This window comes from Bombus vancouverensis, chromosome 11 (assembly GCF_051014615.1).
Source record: "Bombus vancouverensis nearcticus chromosome 11, iyBomVanc1_principal, whole genome shotgun sequence".
Taxonomy (NCBI): domain Eukaryota; kingdom Metazoa; phylum Arthropoda; class Insecta; order Hymenoptera; family Apidae; genus Bombus; species Bombus vancouverensis.
In genome coordinates this window covers 8833661-8859515 of record NC_134921.1, presented here as the reverse complement: position 1 = coordinate 8859515, position 25855 = coordinate 8833661, and the positions used below count along the sequence as shown (strand labels likewise).

The following is a 25855-nucleotide window of genomic DNA, read 5'->3' as shown; positions in this document are numbered from 1 at the left end:
TAGGTCGAACCACTGCTCGTTAAGGGAGTGGGTCGGGTTAATCGTACTTGGTGAAAAGTCACGTCAACGCTATCGACGACAATTCAGCGTCTCTGACAGGTCGAGTCGATCAAATCTTGGAACGCTTCGGCGAGGAAGATGGAAAAGGTGTGGGAAAGTCAAGAGACCGTACATCCCTCGGAGGACTGGCGGAGTTTCCAAAGAAAACAGTTGCTGGTGACGAAGTTGATTCGATGCTTGTAATTCTTCGAGAATCCAAACTCGAACGTTTTCTTCTTGCTTCTACTTTCCGCCTCTTTCATTCTGATCGTTTCATTGGACAAAGAAGCGCGGTAATTTAGATCGCTCGTGATACCTCGCGATATTTCCTTGTCTTCCTCCTTTTTATTTCACAGTTCCACCCTATAAGAAGTTTAAGATCCTGCAACTTCTTCCGTCTGATATTTGCCGCTGAGAAATTCTCTGTATCATTTACAAGAAACTTTTCAAAATTGTCTGGTCTTACTGAAAATATTTCTTCCTGAAGCAGGATAGAATATTAATCAGTGAAAATCTTTCTAAGGGTCTGTTCGCAAGACAAATTTTTCATCGTGTTTTTTAACGTTTAATGAAGCTTCAATTGATGCCAAGCGTTTGTGTGTAATAGACAGAGAGAGTTTCGTAACGCGAAGCCAAATTACTCGTAAACTGTTCCTACGAGAAAATGTTTCAAATAAAAATTGAATATAAATCATACGCATTTTTACATGTGTATTTTTATGTGTTACATATATTTGAACGTGTCTAATAATACAGAAGACATTATCCTTTTCTATTGTTCCAATTGTACCAACTATATACGAATAGGTCATCTTTTTTTCTTCTTCAAAAAGCTCTGCAATTACTCTCACGCACACATTCACGAAATACCTTATCTCCATTCAGAAAACCAGAATACCTAAATAATGAATATTCAGAGTATTTATCTCCGTCATTAATCCCGAATCGCTTGCACGGTGGTTCGCTGGACATCTCGGAGTAGATAAGGCGTTCCAAGGATGGGTGACGGTGTAGGTGGCATCGTTGGCCGTGTAGGGTGGCCGAACACTCGAGTTGTCGGGGGTTGTAGAGGGAGGATGGAAGGTTGCCGCGAGGCGAGCCGAGTTAGCGCCTGCGTAATACCATCTCTGTCTACTTGTCAGCCAAGCAGAGCTGCCACCACCCTGCCCGCTTTTCCTCTCGCCGCTACTCGATAACAAACTCCACAGTACCAGTACTGGCACGGTACTCCGGACCACCGGGTCGCTCGAACATCGCGCCGTTTCCATCGGGAACCGTTTTCACCGGATATCGATATCCGTGTTTACGCGACAGCGCATCGACGGCCGACGTTCGACTCGGGTTTAACCGGATCTGAACACGATTTTCGACCGGGTGCAATACGATCCAGCGCTGGATCTGTGGCAAGTCAACGCATCACGACGGTACATCCTTTCGGTTTTCCTGTGACAAATGTCTCTCCTTTAACATTCCTAATGCACGTTTCTTCATTTATTCCGATTCGTTACAATTCACGTGATTTTCGATCGGACGCGCACGATCCAGCCGTGGATCCGTGGCGAGATAAGGCGCGATGAGCACCCTTTGACTTTTTTTTGAACAATTCTCTCTCTCCCTTAGCATCCTTAACGCATGCTCTTTTTTCTTTTTTAATTTATTGTAATTTGTTAGAATTCATTCGTTTTTCGAAAGGTTGGATCCAACACTAAATCCGTGACTCGTCCGAGTGAACGCGTCACGACGGTACGTCGCTTCGATTTTCCTATGACGAATTTCCCTCCTTTCGCATCCCTGACATAACGATTTAATCTATCTTAATTTGTTTAAATTTATTTGTGACTCGTTATATGACGTGAAAGTTTCCAAAGGATCGAACAGATCTAGCGCATTAGAAGGAGCGTTTTTGTTTTGAAACTTTAAAGTTTCTTTCCAATTCGAATGAATGCCTTAACGATCGACGCGAGGAAACGGCACACCTCTCTGCTGATACGCTTGTTATGGTGTATAACTTGTTGCTCGGTCCTGCACCAGTCGCTTGGATCGCTACTGTGATTTTAAATAAATCGCGAGTCGAGTGTTTGAATATCATGTTACCAGCAGCCTCGTACGCTATTCCTGTGATCTATCTATTCTTTCATTTTTGGAGGGCCATTTATGGATTCTCGTTGAGAAGTTCGATAGAAGGTGCGAGGAGAGGAGGATCGACGAGACAACGAGGAAGGGAAGAATCACAGGGAGTTTTCCTCGTGTTAGACGAACCCTCTCGTTATTTGCGGCTTAGGATGACCGATAGCAAACACGTTCGTTCTATCTTCGATATTTGCTCATTGGATTATACGCTTTCCCTTCCCCCCTGCTTCTCCTGAAGGTCCAAGGAAGATCGAGTTTCTGTCGATCGAAGGTTCAGTGACACGCAAACATTCGCACCTTTGTTGGCATTTGGGAACTCGAAACTCCTTTACAGTTTCAACTTCAACAAAGAAAAGAAAGAGAAGGAAAAAAAAAGGGAAAACGTAGCTGAACGTTTCTCTCATTCCCCGATTTGCATACTACTCCAAATGGACAAACAACTCGAAAACTTAACTGCACGGAGAAACTCTTGAGTTGTTCCTTGAAAAAAAAAAGAAAAATAAAAATAAAAGAGAAGACGAGAAATTGGTGTCCATTCAAACATAGCTCGATAATGGAAACAAATTGGCAAGTCTCGGAGACGAGTGTCGTATCTTTACGATTCCGTCGCTCGTTTCCTGTTCTTCATCCTGTGTCTCATCTCAATCGAGAAGTTTAGAGATTCGTGGATCAGAAATACTCCCACGGAAATGAAGTTTCTCTGAGCCCTGGTTCTCGTCATTTCTGCATGCTCCTGTGGAAGAGGTTATTCGCTTTCACCAACGCGTTTCAATGTCCATCTACGTCAAGGGAATAAAAGGTGCACGCGGAGAAAGCGGCAGTGGCTGATCGTCGCTTCGAGGTGAGATCGTCACGGGTTTCAATTTCACGCGTGGAAATATCGTGGGCCGTAACTCGCGCGTTCTTTCTTCTATCTCGTTCCTCCTTTCTGGCTTTCCTTCGTCATCCCCCTTTTGTTATTCTCGCACTCCGCGGGGAGAAGTCGATCCCCTCGTGACCGAGCCCGCCGACAGATTGAATCTTTCGTTCGCAGATCTCTCGGTCGTTGGCGAACGCAGCCCGAAAAACGAAGGGATCTACTCGAAAAAAAACGCGGTCCACTTTTCGTTTTAGTGCGAATGCCGCTTTATCGTTGCGTTGTTTCTCCCCCCTTTCATCCCTGTCACTATTTTAAAATGGAAATCCGGAATTTTATCGCTGCTCCTTCCGCTCTAAATTCTGTCTCGTTGCCTTCTCTGCTTTTCCGTGTAAGTTAGTGTCCTTTAAAGAATAGAGGGTGGACGTTCATTTTACACGATCGAAAGTTCCATCCTCCACTCGGCTTTAATCCTCTTTCCTCCTTCCGAAAGATTCGATTTCGAGATTTAGCCGGCCGATAAATTGAATTTGTTCTGAGTTGTCCACCGGAAGGGATGTTACCTCTTCGGTCAGCAGAGGTTTTGCCATCGTTTCATATCGCGTTGGGAACGTTTGATGTCGTAAAGCAGGATGTGCATTATGATCGAATTGGTAGCATGCGACCGTGTGTCCACGGAAATCGCGTTATCATTGAAATTCCGGATCTCCTTGGGCCGGTTGTCACCGTGAATCGCCATCGAAATCGTTTTCCACGTCACGCCTTTGATCGTGAGCTCCACGCTGAAATCTAAATTCTACGAACCACCGAATTTCCAGCTATTTCTCTGATCACACTGATATCAGACCGATTCCTAGATCCAGTCAGCTGACAAATTGAATTTTTCTTGGCTGTCTCTCCGGCTGAAACGGGCGTTTCCCTTTTATTTATTAAAATCCCTAGATCTGACCGAGGATCTCCTTTCGTTTAACCAATGGCAGATAAATCGAATACAGCAAACAGCTGGATCAGGGCTGTACGGTTTCTTGGTTCGCTTCGAATCGTCTGGAATCGCTCCGAGAATTAAGCAATTACGGTTTCTTTCGACCGGCATTAACCTGACCTCGATCAATTCTCGCTCCCTGCAGCTTCTTTTTCTCGTCCATCTGATTCTGAACTATCTCTAAAGCTCTCCCTCTCTTTCGTTCTGGGCCCGACTAACCGCAACAACATTGTCTAGAGTTTTCCCATTAAAGAGACACGTCGCTGCTGTTTGCACGCGATGCACTGCTTCCTCAAATCACCCTGGGCGGACTCTGCTATTCACGCGAACAGACGATGACACGCGTCGTAATTACGGGATGGTATTTACGTTTACTAGTTCAAGTTCCACTGCAACGTTTCGTTTGATGAAACAAACCATTGTTGTTCCCTGTCACCTGAAAGCTTCGGACCTTTGTAACACAAAGTCGACGATTAATCGAAAATTCGCGTATCAGATGGCGAAAATCGATCTTATCAGAATCTTCTTAAGCCATTAAATGGTCCCTTACGAAGTTGAAACAAAGCCAGAGCGAGACACGAAAACTTATTATTATTCATTTGTTTCATACGGTGAGCGATAGAAATATGGCTATTCCTATTAAATAAATTCTTGCTAAATTATGTATAATTTACTAGAAATATCTTGTAACTTCTATATTTATTTTCAGATTTATTCAAAACTTTGCCAATATAATCATGATAGTCGAGTGTTGTCACAACGAGACTAATGAAATTGCAGAATGTTTCGCGCAAGACACGCGATACATCGTCGTTGGCTGCCATCTGAAATCTTCGAACCTTTCTGCAACGACTTCGGCGATTAATCGAAAATTCGCGTATCTAGCGGCAGCTCTCGTTCTCATTAAGCTTTCTCGTTTTCTCTGACGTTCCGATTGTTCGATTCTATCTTCGATAGGTTTCGTATCTACCGAAAATTCTATCTGCCAAAGACAGACCACCTGGTCTGCCGCCTTCCTTTCGTTTCGATTCCGTAGAATATTTGATCGCGAAACGAAGGAAATGCATTGACTTCTAACGAGCCTATATTTCCTTAGGCAGTTTCCTTTCCTTCTCCTGCTAAGGTGGCGAGGAAATTTCTCGAGTTGCAGTTTACTGGGTCAATGGTGAGTATTATTCGACCGGTTGGTCATTCTGTGACTTCCCTTCGCTTCTTTTATCGATATAGCTGGGTGGGAATCGATGGACTATGAAGAAATTGAGAAAGTAATTCTATTCTCTACGATATTAAAAGAATGAGATAGTATTCGAACCCTTGCTCACATTCTTTCTCAGATTTATTAACACTATAATGTAACTTCGCTATCATTCTTATATCCCTAACGTTTGAAACAAATCTGAAAAAATATATAGAAGTTACAATATATTTAGTATAAGCGTATATTTCGCAGATATCAAGAAAATAATGAAGCAGTTAATTATTCATTGTAATAGTAATAGGTTTCGATATTCAGTTCACCGAATTTCTTCATTTTATCACTTCCAGTTTTAATGGTTATTCGTACGGTAAATCAATTTTTTATTAAATATTATACGTTTGTAATAAATGTTTTGTAACTTTTATATACATTTTCAGATTGCCACAAAATTTTACTAATATAATTACGAAATTCTTTTCTCGTTAAGGTGGCGATGAAATTTCAAAATATTTTACATAACACGTACGATATGGATATAGGGGTTTTCTATGGTGAATTGTTCAAATACTTTCGCGATGTAAGTTTCGCTTTTTTACTTTCATATAGAGTTCTTCATCGTTGTGGCCAGGCGATGCTGAAATTTCTCTGTTGTAAGTGGAAGAGATTCTTGGGGATGTTCTAGCATCGTATGACTTCGAGATTCCATCGTAGTCCACGAGATTCTTTCGTCACGTTATTCGTCGAAAGAATAAGAGAAATATTCGATCTGCTAGCGATCGTTCGGTCCTTTGTTCGCCTCTCGCTGGCGATTATTAAAATTTATTGGTTTATCGAGCATGATGACCCTCGCTCGGCAGAACGTAAGGTCGAAGGATTAAGAAAGGTCGTTAACAGGGTCACCTTTATCCTCCATTGCGTGCTGGAAATACTTGAATAATTCTACGCAATACGTTACATAAGGTGTCGTAACCCATTTGATGTTTCTGCATGCAGTTTCATCTTCCTTTCCTCTTAGAAAACGATAGAAACAAGGACATTATAAAACAACACTTTGTGGAAGAAAATTTTCTGAGCGATGCTCCTCTGGAATTCTGAAGTCTTCCTGGAATTGCTGAATCATAGCAAATCTTTCGTCTTGAAGTATTCATATTTTATCGAATTTTTAGAAAAAATGTCTCATTTCAAAGTAAATCGTAAACAACAGGAGAGAAACACATTTTTGTTAATTTGTTGATTTTTAATATCCTTATGGTTCGTTTTAATATAAAACAGCTGAAAGTGGAAAGAATCTGTCAGATCCAGCCAAAGGCAAAATCGTTACAACAAACGCTGTTTTAATGTTTATATTTATAAATAATATTTTAATACTCGGATAAACAATATTGTCTAAACTATGAGATGCACGGAAAGCTACATTACGTTCAGCCTGAAAATCAAATAAAAAGAGAATACTCGTAACACAGGTTTTATCGACAACATTATATTCTACTAAATTTTTAAACCGTTGCATTGTAAAAAACGAAAAATGTGATTTATCGTATATTCTTCGTCTACGCACTCCAATTATTTTGTATATTTCTAGAAAGAAATGTTTCTCGTATATACAGGGGATTCCCGGTGGAACGATTCTGTTCTATTTGCTTTTCATTCCGCTTATTAAGCGCGGTCACAAATTTTGCTCTTGATCCTCTTATCGGATCCAATTCGGTCCGGCGTCTTATCGGCCTACAAAAATTCCCGTCGCGGTGCAAGGACTTCGTCCCAAGGAATGATTTCCTTAATCCGCGGCTAGGAAAGAGAAAGAAAAATAGAAGGAAAAGGGAAGAGGTCTCGGTAGTCCATTGTCGTCGGCGATTTTAAATCGTAGCGAGTCAATTAATCCGCGCGGTCCTCCTTCCTGAATGTTGAATAACGGCTGCCGACGTGTATTAATTGGAACTCGATGAGAGGATTAAGGACTAAGTGGCTGGCTGACCTTTTCCTCGAGATGTCTACCTTTTTCACCGTTTCACATTGCTGGATTCTGCTTTCTCTCTCTCTCTCTCTCTCTCTCTCTCTGTATCTTTCGTTTCGACGAACAAGCTATCATTAACTTTTTCTTACCTGGTCGATGAAAATAAGAAGAGAAGAGGAAACGTAAAAATTAATTGCCGATGGAATGTTAGATCGTCGACTGGGACGTTTCGTTATGAACAAAGATGGAGCAGTTTGGCGTGGAAAGTATAAGATTTTGAAATCTGGGACAAAGTACGGCCATTTCTCGAGGAAGATCTCGAGTCAGTAGTAACGAGATACTTCATTCCAGTTCCTATCTACTTTGCTTCTGCGAAAGAATCACGATATTTCTGGATTCAATTGCAGCTTCAATCCGTACAAAAGCCACCCCTATACTTTAACAGATTTCGCTCGAGGATCTCGAACCCCTTTCCAAAGACGCAAACGATTTCGAAGTTTTGCTGGAAAATAATTTGCCAGCTGCTCGCTGAGCAAACATCGACATGCTATCTCAAAGTCGACGAAGATGTCCCAAAACGTTGCCCGGTCGTAAGTTCATAGAGTTGAACTCTTCGTTTCACGATAAACTAGCTGCGGCCGGAAGTTCTGGCTCTGCAGAGAGGAACCTGCCTTCCTGAAAGCGCACGGAATACTGATAGGAGCTCGTGTAAACCTGTAACACTCCCTATCACACCTTCCTCTTTCGTCATTCACCCCAAACACTGCGATTATTCTAGAGAACCACTGTTGGCTGTTCGAAATCATCAAAGAAGCAAATTTTTCACAATAATCAAAAATATTCTAATAGAATATTCACAGATTATTTCTAATAAACATCGCGATGGCTCGTTGAATTTTCGGTTGGACGAATAGCAAGAAATTTATGGAGCTACCAAAAAAGAAAAAAAAATAATAAAATTGTACGAGGAGGATACAGGTACATAAAGAGGAATATTGTCGTAAGTGAAGGAAATAAAAATAGAATATAGAAGGGTCGCGTTATGGTGATAAATACATCGTACTTTGATTCACGGAAATGTCATTCATAAACTTGGTATATCGATTAGACATTCGACTTAACCCTGCTGTGACATTTGAGTCGTTTTCCATCGGATCGTATTTTTCTACCCTTCGAAAGTTTCTTAAACTTGAGGAAAACACGGGGAAGAATGTATTTATAAAGTTACATTTATAAAGTAACAATCGTGTGCTACAGATTTTATTAAAACATTGAAAGATTTTTCCTCGTTTAAAGTTGAAACTGAAGTAAAGCCGAGGCATAAAATACTATTACGGAAGCCAGAAGCATAATTATTTATGCTATACGCTACATTCTTATTAAATGTACAATAATTTGTAATAAATATCTTGTAATTTCTATAAATACGTATCTTCGGATTTGCCTGAAACTTCTCCAACACAATCATGATAATCAAGTCTCACGATGGTGCTAATGAAATTTCAAGATTTATCGTACACATAATATATTCATAGGAAGTGTCTACAAGTGTTCGAATAATTTCGTGGCCTGTGTAAATCCTTCGAGGACCGTGGCAGGGGTTAAAGAGGGGTTGTAGTTACATAAAGACGACGAAGAAGTATACTTGAGCAACCGAGGTATTTAAGCAGCCAGGGTTAAACAGGGGTCGTAGTTACATAAAAACACACTCAAGTGTACTTGAGAAACCAGGGTATCTAAGCAACTAAGGATTAAACAGGGACTGGTAGTTATATAAAAACACATCGAAGTGTACTTCAACAGCCAAGGTGTTTAGTCTCTAGAATAGTCGATGATGAACCTTTTCCCCGTATTGCGAAACGTCGAACGAAAAACGGGGCCGGCCAGGTGGCTGCTACTTTCAGCTGCTGCTAAAACGTGACCCGACACTAGATTATCGGCCGTCGTGATTGGGTATTCGTTCGAAATAAATGGCCGCTAATGGTATTTCTGGTAGGTGTCTCGGCCGATAATGCGCGTATCCGGTGCAGCTAGCATTAAAGCGACGAAAACAGCGCGTTGCTAGCCACTTCGTTGCCTCTGTCTCGCTAATGATTCAACGTTTTAATCGTTCTCGTCAAACTGTCCACGTCTGCGAGCGGATCATCGCCGTTTGGATCACGTACCACCGGGATAAGGCATTCTAGACGAGCAACGTCGCGCATGCAGACGATGCAACAACGATGGTGTGCGTCGTCGTCCGCTGAGATTGGCCTTGCCTAGAGATTTCAGGTATGAGCCAAATTTTCCTACGAATTCACAGCCTCCAGTGACTTTTGTGCCATGATAAATTACTGATTCATTGTTTACGAAGGATGTGGTAGAGGCGGGTTGGCGCTCGTGCGGATATAATATTCGAGGCTGATATATTCGAGCTTTGTCACGAGAAATACACTGGGAAATTTGTTTTGTTATTTAAGGGAGGAATTATTTTTGCTTGAAAATGATCAAGTTACGTTAAGTATACGTTACTGATAGACGGCAGATGTTTATGCATTTAGAGAAAATCTAAAATTGTGATAAATGTGTATTGTATGAAAATTACGTATTTACTGGATGCAATTAAATTCTTTATCTGGCTTCTATCTGTTTTTAATAAATACATAAAATTATACATTTGCATAAGCATCCGCAATCTGCTTATTAACGATGAACCAGTATCTCTAGAAGGATTTTCTTCTCTTCGTATCTCTATAGATTCTCATAAAAAGCTGTTACCTAGAACTAGAGATTTTTAGCATTCTACGTATAATAAATTATTATCTAGAAGATTGGGTATTTTCAAAGAAATCATGCATACAATAAAAATTCTAATATTATTCTGCAATTCGCATCGAATCAAACCGTGACACTTTTGTATTATTCAAGAGCGAGGGGCATTTAATTTTGGCAGAGTATTCCCTTGTATTTTTTAACTACTCTATTTACCATAACTTTCTACCTACAGGAATATTCGCTTGTATTCTTTAACCACTCTATTTACCATAACTTTCTACCTGAAAGATTACGTATTTCAAAAAATCTTGCATCCCCGCTTAATACATATTCTAATATTATTCCGTCATTCATATCGAATCAAACCGTAATACATATTACTTTATTATTCAAAAGCCTGGGGTATCTTTCTAACCAAAATGTTTCGGAATTGATCGTAGAGAAACGAAAACATGCGCATAAATTGTCCACGAAGTGTAAACATCTGTGCTCGCGTTCCTCATCCAGCAAAAAAAGGGACGTGTTCGACGAACTGTGATATCGTATCATTGCTTGTCAAGCGCAGAGGCATTTCTTTTTTCTGAACGTCTTCCATGTTATCGCAGTGTGTTTTGGTTTTCACTCGGCCGAATAAACAATTCGTGAATCGTAGAGTTCGACACAGGTCGGTTTTGAGGTGTGTTTGGGTCGCGTTATTACTCGTCATTGTACGCAGTTTAGTATTCGCTCAGCCTTCGAAGTGCGCGTACGTACCATGGCGTTCTCTAAAATTTCTAGAATATTTATAATTACGTTACTTTTATTAACTGTTGGCGTGCCATGCTCGTTTTACGATCGCGGTTACGTGTTAAACCGATATATTTATTAATTTTAAACACGCGAGTGCTGTAATCACAAGGTTTGGCGTACCCTCCGGCAATATCCCGTAATCTGACAATGAGTGAGTAAGCCCGACAGAAATTTTCCAATATTTAATACCATCGTAAACTTTTTATAGCTGTATAATAGCATACGTTATATAATAGTCAATATATTCATTATCGTTATTAAAATCGTCGAATAAAGGGAGCGATTGATCGAAGTGGTATATGACGAAATTTTAACTTGAGAAAATTGTGAATTTATTAATTAATCTTTAGAATGGAAACATTTTTACGGTACCCTTAAGCTCAAAACACGAAACTTTCGTGCTTGATGCGTTTCTCAGTAAGCAATACTCGCACAAAAATTCACGTAACATCTTCAAACGTTCTAAATTAAGGTTATCATAAAACTTTTGTGAAATAACATTTTTTGCGAGAAATTCGAGTCTGTCGAGATAGCCCGGGCACGGAATACTCGCTTTTACAGTTTAAGGGTTAAATTTTAACAGAGAAATCTATGGTCTAGTAGAAAGGTCTATTCTAAAGATTGAAACATACCGTTATGTACATGCAATATTATTTATAAAAATTTATAAGATCGTAGCAAAGCGTGATAGATAAATATCTGATCAAAAAATGCACTTGTGCTACTATTTTCTCGTCGAAGCATCGATTAATTAAAATATTTTAATATTAAAATATTTTAAAATTAAATATTTTAATGTTAATTTGATACCAAACAATAGCAACTAGGAATAGATAGATAATTAACAATACAAAATTAGGTACATTCATTCTCGTTAGTGCAGGAATTGAATAGAGTCCAATCGGATGAAAAGCGGTAGAAACCATAACTTAAGAAAGTAAACTTTTAATGGAGACATCTGCATGCATTTAAACATTAAAACGCATTGTTACGCTTATTCATAAAGGCCTGAAAATTCCTAAGAAAGCTCCCCATAGTCCAAAACGCTTGCAACACATTTCCATTTCCAACCCATTAATTTAATTATCGCATTTTCATTAAAACAATTGAACATTTCGTTGCTTAACTAAACGACGAAAGCCAGGTATTATTTCCTGTAGAAAAAAAAACAGAAAAGAAAAAAAGAAAGAATTTGCGCGAATAGGAACGTTCGTTTGTATCCAGAGAATGCTTTCGAATCGAAAGGAGGCTTTACCCTTGCGTTTTTCGCTCTGCCGATAGTAACAAAGAAATTTATGCGTTCCCATTCGAGGCTTTTATTCAAGCCGCACCTTCCATTTACCCAGTGTACGGATCGAGAGGCGTCCGGTTAACGATTCTACAGTCAACGAAGCTTCGTTCTTCGCCGAGAACTCGGTTAATTGTGCCGATAGTTTCGTTTCATTAGCGACTAAGCTATCAAATCGTTTTGCCATCGAATACGGGATTTGCTGATCGTGAGTCCACTTGAGCGAAGAATAAACGAACTTGCCGCGAAACACCAATGGTATATGTGCAAATAAGAATAGAAATTTCGCCAGAGCACGCGAATACACGGTTCAACTGCAAAGATAAAGCATCGAGGGGTTTACACCGAACAGGAAACCCCTTTGGCAATCTGAGCTTACCCTCCACGTCGTATTTCCTTCTGTTTCGCATCTTTTTGTCTCGTCGCTGTAATATTTATTCCGTCCTTTATTCTATTTACACGCGAACGTCATCGAAACGATACACCGTCGTCGATTAATATTTCATTCGGCTTCGATCCGATCGGAGGTCGACCTCCGACATTCGTACTTGACACATTACGTAAGAACATAAGAAACGTAATTTCATAATCAACTTGAATCGTGGCTCCTTATCCCTCGAGGACGAAACGTTTTAACTCGTTGACTGCCACGTGAGTTTTATATAGTTTGACGTGGGAGTCGTGAGAGATCGAAACACGCTATATCATGGCTTTTAAATTTTGAAAAATTTTACATTGTATTTTGTGCAATTTTATCAGACAATTTTATGTAAATCGTTTATATTGGTGAGAATTTTTTAGTCCACGAAATTTATCTTGTTTGAATCATTTTAAAAGATTTAGTGACGTGTTAATTAATCAACTTGTATTAGTTTTCTTTTATATTTCTATTGAAAGTAAATAGTTATAACGATGTGTCTTATTAGACATATCTTAAGCGATGAAACAGTACGTAGGAAGTAAACGTGTTCTTTACTTTCAGTGTATGTGATTTCCATCGAAATGTTCTAGTAATAACTTTCCCTGGAATAATTTTGCTATTTTTGCAATCTACGCGTTCAAACGATTCGATTAATGTATGTATAATATGTCGTATTTCACAAAACGTGGCTTTGCTAGAAACATGCATATAAAGCGAAAGACAAAATTAATTAATTACGAAATTATTAGTTACGCGAAAGTTATTAGTTTCGTCGTTTGCAGGATTAAGTTGCGATCGTAAGATAAATATTATGTTCGGCGATGAAAGCATTATCGTAGACGAATTACTCGCTTGATTCTCAGCGAAAGCTATAACGAAAGAAAAATACCAACCTATTTACAAATACGTATTTCGAATTGAAATCTTCTCTTCGTGACGTTTTGTTATTATTAAAGATATTAAAATATTGCTTCGTTACAGTTTCTCGTGAAACTTTATCAATCTGTGAACTATTTTTAGAAACCGTCATCATCGATCCTAGCAGTTTAAACTAACTTTTTATTTTCAACTATGTTGTATTAAGATATTACATTTTAGTGACAGAGAGACATCGATACAAGAAAGACAACAAGAATTTTTCAGATTTTACGAAATATCAAAGTTTCATTAAAAATGGAATGTGAAGTTTGCCCTCTGGGAACTTAACTTTTCAGTCGAAACTTATACTCATGAAATACTTATCGAATAAAATTCAACGACACCAATTTTAAGTTTTAGCAATCTTGTCGTTCAAAAGTGACTGTACGAAAAAGGTAACAAAATTTTGTATGGCTTTCTTCCTCATATGCGTGTTAGATAGATCGTTCGTCTTTGTTGCTACTATGAGCGTCACTGGACACTGTCTCGTGGAAATAGAAAAGTACGAGTAATATTCGTATAGCTTAGGCTATACATCTCTGCACTTGTGCAATCTTCGTGATAGATGTTATTTGGCAAATTATAAATTTATACTAAAGCGATATTCCGCTACTCTGAGCACGATACGTGTTTAAATAAATAACACGACTTACCGTCTAATTAGTTATCACGTTAAAATAAGTCATGCAGTACGTCAAGAATAAAAATAATTTTGAACCAATGGATTGCTAAACTCGAAACTGTCATAGTTCGTTTCTATTCATTTGCCATGAGAAAATGCACAGAAAGTTAAAAAAAAAAAAAAAAGAAAGAAAGAAAATAATCTCTAAGAGGAAAAGTTTGCCCAAAATGGACGTCGAAAAACGTTTTTGAACTTTCGGCTAATGGTTTCGAATCGATCTTGCAAAAAGCTTGTCGTATCATCAACGAACGTGCGCGATATTGAAACTCATTGAAAGTTGCTGATTCTATTCAACTTGCGTACGAATCTATCGAGCAAGTTTTCCATTGAAGGTGTTTGATCGATCAAAGTGTGTCTTATCTCGAAAGTCAAGGGTGAAGAAAGATCAAGGAAATTTTCTTTGAAGAATAGTCACCTAGGAAAGGAAGTCGGCTTGTCCTTACGGCAAACCCCTTGTTCCTTTAATCTAGATTTCTCGTGAATCTCACACGGTGCAGCCTCTTTTAAAGCTCCGTCCTCCCAAAGAAAAACGGCTAACTTGTTGAATTCACGTTGAAGAAGACCAAGCTTTGAACCGGTTTCGGTCTCTTCTTTTTCGCCGTTTCAGAGGCCAGTCAATTAGTCTGTGATATTTAGAAAGCCCCCACTCGTGTCCGTTTTTCTTCCCTTCGTTCCTTTTTGTTGAACAAACTGTCCTGTGTTTGATTTTCGAGTGTACGAGTTCTACGAATACGAGTTTCATCGGCTACGATATTGTATGTTGACAAATGATCTTCTTTGAAGTTTATTTTGACTAATTGTTTAAGACTAAACGAATAAGGTTAATATGATTCTTGATATTTAGTGATGTAAGTATGCTTCATGCCTGACATTCGTTTCTTTTAATTAAGGCCACTTGTTTTTCTTCTTTTACCTGTTATTGGATGAGATCTTTTTTATGCAATTTTATATTTTCATGAACATAACTGAAGAAATGGAACATAAATAGATATTTGTTTCAACTAATAAACGTATACTTCACTATTAACAAATATTTCACTTTGAATATTTTATATCGTTTCGTATATTACGAGCATTTTGTGCTCTTCTGCATCTTCGAGTCTCTCGCGAATGCATAAAATCCATGGTCTGCTTGTAACTAAAAATCATGCGAAAAATCACTTGTCTTAACGCAGTCACATAGCAAACGTGGACATACGTGATACGATGGAACGTTGAACAGAGGAATGAATGTTATCGCGTTAAAGAGTCGGAATTTTACGGAAATCACAGACAAGTAAGATGACAAATTTCTCCTTTTTTCGGGGTATACCGTATTTCAAAATCTCTGTGTGTTTCCTTTCCCGTGTGATTCGAATAATAATTCAACGAGGCCGACAATCGCGCGTTTCCAACGCCATAGAGAAATAATTGTTTGGCCCAATTGAATTTGCATCAGAAGTCCGTTATTACCGTAGGGAAAAAACGACACTCTTTTTATTCATTAAAAGTTCGAAATCCCATTCGCGACGATACAATTTCGAGAATAACGAGACAACGTTTCTCCTCGTTTTGTTGCACTCCGCGTAGCTTTTCTATAATACTTTCGTCTCTATCTTTTTTCTTCTTTTTTTTTTGCGCGCAACCATCGTTCGAACTGCGATTAACAGAGAGACAGTCGATGTTAACGGTATGGTTGGTGGAAACGTAGATACGTTTTTCGAAATCTCCGTTCTATTTCTGCCGATATAGACGATGCTTAACGAAACAAAGGAAACGAGCGACGAGTGACACATTTTAAAGAAAAAGGGAGAGCCGCGCCTGCTCGTCGGTGCTTGAATTCAGTGGCTGGTGGTTCTCCCAGGGTGCTCGTCGCTTTTTATGCTTCCCGGTGCACGTTCTTCCGTGATATCGTCAGCGTAAAGACCGGATATAAAGATCCAGGATTGGTGTGGGTCGAAAGAGAAGGAACGAGAGACAAAACGAAGATTTCTCTCGATTTGAACATCTGGAACGCGATGTCACCGTGTTTTCAGAGCTGCAATAAACATTATACGGTATATATATATCGTAGCTTTTTTTTAAAGAAACGTTCATTATGAAAAATAGGAAATTTCATGAGGTTCGATTGCATCGGGAATTTCTCGGATTAGTCAAGAAATTGTAGAATCTTTTGAGAAGCGCCGACGAGAGAACGGTAACGTTGTGTCTTCGGAGTCACGACAAGCAGCGTTTTCTAGACATCGTAGTTCTTTCTTTTTTTTTAAATGTCATTCAGAAAAGTAAAAAATTCTACGATATTCGTGTACACCAAGAAGATTTGATCAAAGTGAATATTATTAACCAAGAATTTTTAGAAATTGAATTATTTTGAACACGATACGAGACGATATCGTATCTTCGGAATCACGACGTTACGTATGTTAGCCTTTTATAAAATGATCACCGAGCAATTGAAAAATCGTACGTGGTTTAATTTTCATCGAGAACGTTTTAACAGCGTGGAAATAATTAACCGAGAATCGGAGATTTATCGCGTTGAACCGCGTGGAAATATCGATAACGAAATTTGAACTGACTGAAATTTGTCTATTAGGATAAATGTAGCTGTTTATTTAGCTATGTTTCCGTCGATTGCGTACGCTATATCCATGGTCAGTTTAGTAACGCGTAGAATATATAATTTAACGGGTGTCGCGTAAATACATTCGGAAATTTATTAATCAATGTTACGTGGCATTCATTTGTACCTACACGCGTCGTGGCGTATCGATCCCGAGGGACAGCGTTCCTCGAATTTATGAATTATTTCAATGACTTGTTAAAAGTCGAAGTTCATTCAAGAATTACCAGTCGACATCGCTGGTCCATGAAATAAGTTTCGTCCTGGCAGCAAGTCGGTCTGCTTGTAAACGCCTACCACCTTCAAATTCCAGTCTCTTGTTTTCGTTTGTCACAGTCTTTAACGCATTTCTCGTGAAACTTATGAATTCGTGTTACGTGGATTTGATTTTTTTTTTTTTTTACGAAAAATCATTCAGTTAATTTTCATGTAGGATTTCCCCGTTTCATTCGTAACAATCTTTGACGCCTTATAAATTCGTTTTACGCGGGTCTGATCCTTTTTGTTAGGGAAAATCATTCAATCAACTTTTGTGCAGGATTTCTCCATTTCATAGTTAATAGTCTTTGACGTTTTAGAAATTCGTTCCACGCGGGTCTGATTCTTTTTTTAGGGAAAATCATTCACTTAAATTTTGTATGGGATTTTCGCATTTCATTCTCAATAATCTTTGATGTTTTTGGGAAAATATGGCGAAACCATTCTTTGGTCAATTTACGTTTGCAGAATAAAAATTCATAGATGTATCGGAACTTAAAATTTATTTATACGTTTGATACGAATATCCAGTTACACGTGGTTTAAAATATAATATCTGGCGTTTGTTAGAATACCAGTATATTTTCCATTTCTAAACTATATATTCAGAATACTTTTGTGATATGAAATTTTATTTCTTTTTTCACTATTGTTCTAAATGCAATTATATCTGCAAAGTCAACTATTTGCTTTAGTTTTGGAACGGGCATACCGTCGCTACCGACGAAGCTTAAAAGTCAGAATTATACCGGTGTCCAAATATTTCTATGGTTTACTGGATCCGATTTATTAAAATAGCATGCATCGCGTGTTAAGTACATACATTTCGATTGCTTAATTATCCGCTAAAATGAAATGTATAGCGTTTAAGAAGAAACGATCGGTTCATCGACGTAATTAAAATGGAAGCGAAGAATTGATTACGAAAGGGGAATGTTCGCATTTTCTACTTCGCTAAAACCGAAATTATCCCAGGGCGTACGTAATTATCGTTGGTGAAAATGTATAAGCAGGCATAAAGTTTTCCATAGTTGCTTTCCACGCAAGCATGGCAGCAACAATGAGATTCTCGTCTCATAAGGGAATTATCGCGATAATAAATAACGTAGATAATGGCGAGAGAATGAGAATACAACGACACGCTTGTACATCGTTTTTACAAAGCGGCGAGAAACTTTACAACTGGGAATTAGAGGCGGTCATCGCCGAAATTTCCACGTGCACGAGCTCGTTGCATAATCGATACAGCTATTCTCTGCCTCTTCGACGATGATATCGTCGCACCGTTACGAAATTTTCTGCGCGTATTACGTAAAAAAACGGTGTAACACGACCTATGAACCCTTTGTGGATCAAATAGATAACTCTATGTGCCATCCTATTTTCTTTTACATCTCCGTTCAATTTACATTAAGGAGAAAGCTTTATTTCTGAAAAGAGTCTCCAAATATGAGCACTTTGATCGATTTATAACAACATCATAAGAATTGTATGAAAATGTACAAATTAATTGCAACGATCTCTCGTATAATTTGAAAAGTTAATATAAATTAATAAATAAAGGCTGTCGTGCGAGTTAAAACATAAAGGACACTTGTCTCAAGTAACAAGGTACGAAAAAAACAATCTTAAAAACAAATAAAATGAAATTCAATTTGGTAAAAAAATAAACAAGCGATACTTTTTAACGCTAACGTTCGCAAATAATAGACTCGGAAATTTAGAATTTTACGTCGAAGAAAAAACAACGAGAATTTGAAAGTTGAAAGGCGTGCACGCTTTGTTCCATAGTTTGACAGAATTATTCTACCGTAGCACCATTGATCGATTGTTTTTCATTGTTCTTTTCTCTTTTTTTCTTTTTTTTTTTAAGTGTTATCTTTAAACGAACTATCATGCATCTAAGCGAATGGCATGTGTCTAAAGCGTATCTTCTGTTCCTCGTTCCTCCGGCTTCTTTTTCCGTTCTGTTTCTGTTTTCCATTACCGCGCGATTCCAGGAAACAGACGGGCCTTTTCGAACTCGTCACAGTAATTATCGATGAATCGATCGTAGGAAGTGCATCGAGCACCAAACAGCCACCGCCAGCCGAATTACAGGAACGTGGTCGAAAGCATTCATCGATCATCACGGTTATGTAGGAGTGTTTTGACGTGGCGTAATTCGTCGGGAATAAATGCGCGATATCGTAAAATAGAGCTCCGCGGATACGATGCCGGCGAAATATTACGGAAGTTTCTTTCACGGAGGATTTTCTGCCAAAAGTAGCTCGATGCTCGCTGGTAATCGCAGAGAAGGCGATGCTTTCAATAACGCGCACGTGGAATATTATAATAATTAAAAATATTAAAAAATAAGGAAATTTGAACACAGTTCAAAAGTAGATTAATTCATGCAGAATTTAATAACCAGAGAAGCATTTAAACACAAAGGAAGTACAAAGTAATTTAGACGGAGGAAAGTTAATTAGAATTAAACCAACATTGATTGAAAAGTTATTGTTATGTACAAAATAACGACGTCAAAGCACGTGCATTATGGTAGAATGAACGAGGTCTTCTTTATGATTAGACTGTCTATATTTTGTATTTAAATATGCAAAAGTATACGGAACGGAAAATAAGCGAAAATAGAGAAAATGTCTAACATAAATTCCTCGTTGTAATGTTTATTTGATGAAACAAATTTTTATATACGTAAGCTTACATATGTAGGTTATTTATTCATGTAGATTCTTTTGTTATGATTAGGTTTGTCGTTTTATCGATCATTATGTTGTTTGTTATTACGTTAATATTATGTTAATATCATGTTGCTTTGAAATGATGTTTGTTCTCGAAAAATATGAATTTGCACAAACATCCGAGATCCACTCATGATGTGGACAGTACGATACATCTTCTTCAACGAAATTTCCGCAATTCGCTAAATTCGATCCTGAAACTTAACAAATATACTCGATCCAACTCCAAGTACAATAATAGTATGTACATACTTGTTTCGAAGCTCATTCACTTTTCTTCTCGTCTCGCCACAAACTCAAACCTTCGTAAACACAAACCTCCAACAAATTCATCATCCGTTGATCGTCAAACGCATCCGGGATCGCGACAAATTTCAAGGCCGTCATTTTCTGCTCGTCTGAACGGAGTCGAGCGTTCATCGATCATTCGGAAGTTAAATGCATCGCTGCGTAAGCTCGGTGCCGTGCGAACTCCATGCAATTTGACATTGCGCCGGGGAATCGATTCCAGGTAACAGGGAGGTCGATGTCGCCTAGTTATACGTTGTTGAAACGACATTTAACCCTCTAGAAATTCAACGTCAATGTCTCGTTTCGTGAACGTCGTCGTCGTCGTCGTCGTCGTGTTTCCTAGACGTCGTCGTCTTGTTTCAAAGACGTCCCTTTCCCTAATCCTATGCTTTCCTCTTGCCTCGCTTTTCGCGACATTGTAAACCGGATGTCGTTGTTCCATTGTCGAAAGTCGGGACACGCTTTTCACGTTCGATTAACCGGGACACGACGACGCTAACCCTCGAATAATGGATGCTTGGAGTTCTGCTTCTTAAAGTGGCTCACTGTGCTTTCGCTGTTAAACCTTCACGGACGTCACCTTCTGGCAATTTCGTGGACGGTTAACAGGCTGCTCGTTGCACACCGTTTAAACTGTCCTTTGATTAGGCGAACGGAGAACCGAACCGGAGCAACGGCAGACAGTTTGTTTCTTCCGGTGGGATCGGGTTTAGTTGGGTAGTTCGTTCTCGTTTTAGAATTACGCTGGTATTATGCGGTTTTTGGCTAGAGCGCGGCATTGGAATTATAAAGTTATAATAGTCGCGCTAATTAGTTAACGAAACGCGTTTAAAGTTAGACTACGGGAGCGGATGGGATGTCAAAACCGCCGAATAACGCATCTGCCCGCGAAAATTGATTAAAAGTACACGGTTGGTCGTGAGTATTAGGACACGTACGGAGCACAAATTACAAACATAATTGAACTAACTAATACGATTTATTTAACTATCGACCAATACTACTTTTATTATTAGAGAAATTTTAGAAGTCGTAGGTCACAAGTTATTAATAGAAGTTTCCTCGTATAACAGTAACGAGTTTGATAATGAAACGGATGATCTAAATTTGAGAAATATTTTTACTTTTAATGCCGCTTTAAAATACTAAATTTGACCGGTACCACTATTATTAGAGAAATTTTAGAACTCGTAAATCACGAGATTTAGTATTACAAGTTTTCTCATATAACGGTAACGAATTTCGTAATAAAATAAATTACGTAAAGACAATTACTATTTTTACGATTACTTTAAAATACTAAATATCGACATTACTTTTATTATTAGAGAAATTTTAGAAGTTTTAAAATAAGTGATATAAACCTGGCAAGCGAAAAGTTACCGTATCATTCTGTTGAACATAAAATTTGAACATCGTAAAAAAGGAATCTGTAACATACAACTTGCATATCGTTAAATAAATCATTATGCAAGAAAATCCAGCTATCATTTCTCGGAATCCCATTCACGTTTATCGGATTTTTCAACCAGTAACGTAACGAACATAGTTATATGTATGTTATACGAGTGTAATTTATGAAACTCGCTTCAAGGTACGTCGCACATTTTTCACATTCGATGCATCGTTGTTACACGTTTGAATACGGTTTCAAGCTAAATAAAATGTATGTTATCCGTGGAATGAGCCATGGAATGACGTGACTTTCGGAAAGACGTTTCTAAATTTGTCATCTTACGGAGGGAGGTATGAGCGAGAATGTAGGAAGAAAGAGGAAGTTGAGTATCGAATAGACATTGGATATTATCATAGAAATAGAGTTCTTGACGGCCGAATTTGTCCAAATTTCCAGGTGCATGTAGTATCATGTCGTGCTAATTCGAGTTTTTAAAAATTTTAAAGCATTTTTAAATAGAACATATCTTTCGAATTTTCCGTCGTAAAAATTGTCGTAAAGTGGGTAAAAATTTTTCTACCTTTATGTAGTACAGAAAGTTTCAGAAATTTTTTATACTGAACATCGCGTTTCAAATATATTCTTTCGTCGCTCACGCAAATAATTTTTGAAGGCCCTTTCCGATAAAAACTTTTTAAAATAAGTCCACTCTAATTCGTTTCGAATGTACACTATATCGATCGAGTCGAATCGAATTGCCAGGTGAAATAACACTGTTTACTTTAAAAGAATCGAAAACTCGGGCAATGAATATTCTTTTGCGCTTATATCCACGTAGATTGCATATAGAAATGTTTCTAAAAATTATGGATATGGAATTCTATCTTGCAGGTATCGCTTTTTCCACTCTATTCCCATTCAATTTTCGTTCAATTCCACGTTTTTTTCTTTGACTGCGTATGAGTTGCACCGGATGCCCAAATATTTACGAACGAAAATGTAATTGACCGAGACTGTAGCAGGTGACGTTAATACATTAATTGCACGCGAATTTTATATACTTAACCGTGGAAATGACAATAGATTGGAGTACAATGGAGGACAAAGGGAAGTTTATGAAAAGACATCATAATTGTACAAAATGGATTTATATTTAATAAGAGCAACGAATAAATATAATATACACCACAGAACAAATTACCAACATGGTGAACAACTTTTAGTACAAAAGTTACTAAAATTCGTGATGTAGCAATGTTGAACTTTCCTTTATCCACCACTTATGTACCATAATATTTAATTTTTGCCAAGTATTATATTGTATTTGCTCTCTTTCCAACCATCTTTTCTAACTCATATTCACGTTGTTTACAACTTTTTAGCCCATAAAATTTATTTTATTTTAATCATTCTAAAAAATTTAATAATTCGGTTCACCGATGACCAGCGTGGCGGCCAACGTGTAAATGATGATTCCTTCGAGGACGAGGCGTATAATGGAATTTTCCGTATCGAGTGGTAGCAATTTCTCCATTATACGCCAGCGAAAAGTGGTCTCTGGAAAAGTGGATTGGTCGTCGTTTTGGCTGATTTTCCGCCCCAGTTCTGGCCATGCACGCGAATGGGCGCTAGACTATTGCCTCGGATTCCCGACCAATTATTGCGGTCTTCGAGGTAATTCAGAGCAGCGAGTATGCTCGCGCGTTACGCATGCTCTTAAATTTATGACGACCCGCAAGGTGCCAGTTGGCTGAGTCAATTTGTCACGAGACGCTGGCCGAGCTCCAGCAATCTTTTTACGCGGTTTCTGCATGCGGCGTACTCTGCGAACTTACATTCTCGTGCGGTGCAATCGTTTCGTCGTTTTGTCTTTCCATCGTCCATGCGCGATATGGCGTTTGAAAATGTTTGATTAAATCAACTTCGCACGGGGACTTGAAATGAAATAGCCGGACAAGACCCGACCTTTGACAACATTTTTACTTCACTGCAGGAAGAAATTAGAAAACGCTCGGGAACTTGACAATTTGGAAGTCGAGAAGATCGGATGATTGTATTTGAAATGGTCGATGAGTCTGCCATTAGAATATGTAATTTGGCAAACAATTATCGATAATGCTGTACGTTTTGAGTACTCGCGCAGCTATTTTCAATTAAATTTATCTACATGCTTGAGGTTAAATCATTATTAATTAATATTTGATTAACTGCATCGTCTAAATTAATGAAACCTCGGGATGATCCTGTTTATTTCTAAACGGTTAAACGGACATTTAGTATTAATATTGTGTACAGAAATTCTATAAAGTTTCTCGTTCACAAAATTTCAATATCCACGTTCCGCTAATGTTTCTATCACCTTATCTCCAGAGAAATATCTGCTTTTGTTCCGCGTTCTTCTAGCGTTAATTTATCCTTAATATCGTATACATATGGAAATCATGGCATTTAATTATTTGATTGAAATTCTTTTTTTTCACAATTATCTCACATCTATCTCCGTTACGTCTTTTGTCTCTTGTCTCGCAATTTCTTGTTCCTTCATTGTTACCTTCTAGCGTTATCATGATGGCCGCGATGTATGAAATTATTCAAGAATGGAAAAGCGCGTGTAGCGTTCCGGAAACCGGTTCCACGACGAACTACTAAAGTTCCTTTTCATTAAATTGAATCCCCGATTCCCAGGTTTAATCTCGTTGTTCGTCCCAGCCCGGTGAACGAAACGTCGCGTTCGTGAAATTCTTACACGCATTCTGTACGTGATTACGACTCGTTCAATGCTGTATTCTGACCGTCACGACGATATGTCGTGTTCTCCGCGTTTTGCGACCATCAGATGCAAATTGTTCGCGTTTATTCGTTCTTCGTGGAAGGCGGGCGTTAGTCAACGATATTTCGCGTATCGCAACAGTTACGCTCGTACTTCGTGGAAAATTATTCGTCTCTCGGTGGTGATTCTTAACTCGCTTTCCTATTGTGATAATTAGTTGTACTACGGTTAATTGCAATGTTTATTCATTTATGGAAAGTTTGCAGTTATATGCAAAAATGTACGGAGTGCGCGTAATGTGCAAGACACTATGTGGTAGTTTCGTGGTACAATTAAAGTTAGGGAAATGCTTCAAAATAGGAGAAAAGGCGAAGAACGATAACATTACTTTGGAGAATGCATTTGCTGAAATTTTGTTAAAGTACCGAGGCACTCGAAAGAGCAATTGAATATTTCGATTTGGAAAAATTCGGATATTAATCGCAACAAAGTTATATTAATTGCAAAGCCTGGTAAACAAAACTCTGGTAATATATTTTTGATTAACATGTTGTTACCAACATATTATTTCTTGAACCGCATTCTTTCTTCATCAGAAATTTCTTTATGTTAGTTAATCGTCCTTGTTCAAGAGCAATGTCCACTGCTTTGTTTGCCTTTGTAAATTATTTCATTTAAACGTGTTAGAAGTTATAATACAATTGTGCCAGAAGCACTGATTGAATAATTGAATCGACATAATATATGCATCAGTAGCATCACTTAAATAATTGAATCGGTGCAATATATACAGTTACTCACATTAATATTCAGAGGCCGCACTATCTCTGTATACATACGTTGCTTTGGATACGGCAGACGATTATTTAAATATATAGAACACGTAGAATATTCCACGTAAATGATTCATATTTTTTAAAATAAGCAACATGTTATTTAAATTATCCCATCTCATACAAAGCAACGAGAGATAGCGTTATGTCCGGATATTAATATGAGCAACTGTACTATGTACTTTGTATAACAGTGAATTATCAAACACCAACTCACATCGTTCACGTGAATCGTTCAACATTTGTAGAATTATTTCTCGCACCTGGTTTAGGAAATTTTCCAAAATGAATGAAAATTCCGTGAACAGAGAAATCGTATTACTAGCCCAGGAAGACTATCGTTAGCGACGGCAGGTTATCGGTGAAGAACCCCGAAAAGAGAAAGAACGTAAACCAGGAAGCGATCAGGTGCGCGCGAAAGCTTATGGTGTATTTATCGTAGTGTTAAGAAGAACTTTAAACGCCTCTAAAGCTATCGTGCTTTTATAAACACGCGTATCTTCCCATCAGGTGATCGAAACGTACGCCTTTGAACATCGAGTTTAGCATCAACGACTTTCTAATAAAAGCCACGCAAAAAAGATTTAATTTTAACTATAACCTCCGTTGCGAGATATCGTTAATAAAGTTATATTATTAATTATATCAGTCATCGAAAAGAGTTTGTATATATTGGTTGTTAATAAGCTTGTTAGGAAGAACTTGATTGGTTCTTAAGTCTTATCAGTCTGATATCTAATTACCATAAGTCCTATTATCTTCTGATTTATGATCTATATGGAACAACTTATATTCTTCTGTATAGATAATATGTCGTTCGTTAATACTTCATCAGAGTCAATGAAAGTTCGTCCGCCCGTATTTCATTAGCGTTCTCCTGCGAAAAGGGAAATAATTAATGATTCCACCGATTGTGTTACAACGTTCCATTGGCGCTGTCATTTAAATTC

The 25855-nt window shown here is 38.1% G+C and overlaps 1 protein-coding gene across 5 annotated transcripts in view; it reads left to right on the top strand.

The window, feature by feature from the left end:
• Positions 1-1267: 1267 nt before the first annotated feature.
• Positions 1268-25855, top strand: part of 5-HT1 (serotonin receptor) — a 158151-nt gene continuing 133563 nt past the window's right edge. The window contains exons 1-2 of one of the 5 annotated variants that reach the window (XM_076622683.1): positions 1268-1463; positions 9156-9430. The gene's annotated coding sequence lies outside the window, so the exon portion shown is untranslated. Of the gene's footprint in view, positions 1464-5103; positions 5173-9155; positions 9431-10626; positions 10854-24210; positions 24600-25855 lie in introns of those variants that run through there. The other 4 variants (XM_076622685.1, XM_076622687.1, XM_076622682.1 and 1 more) reach the window with 4 other exon arrangements.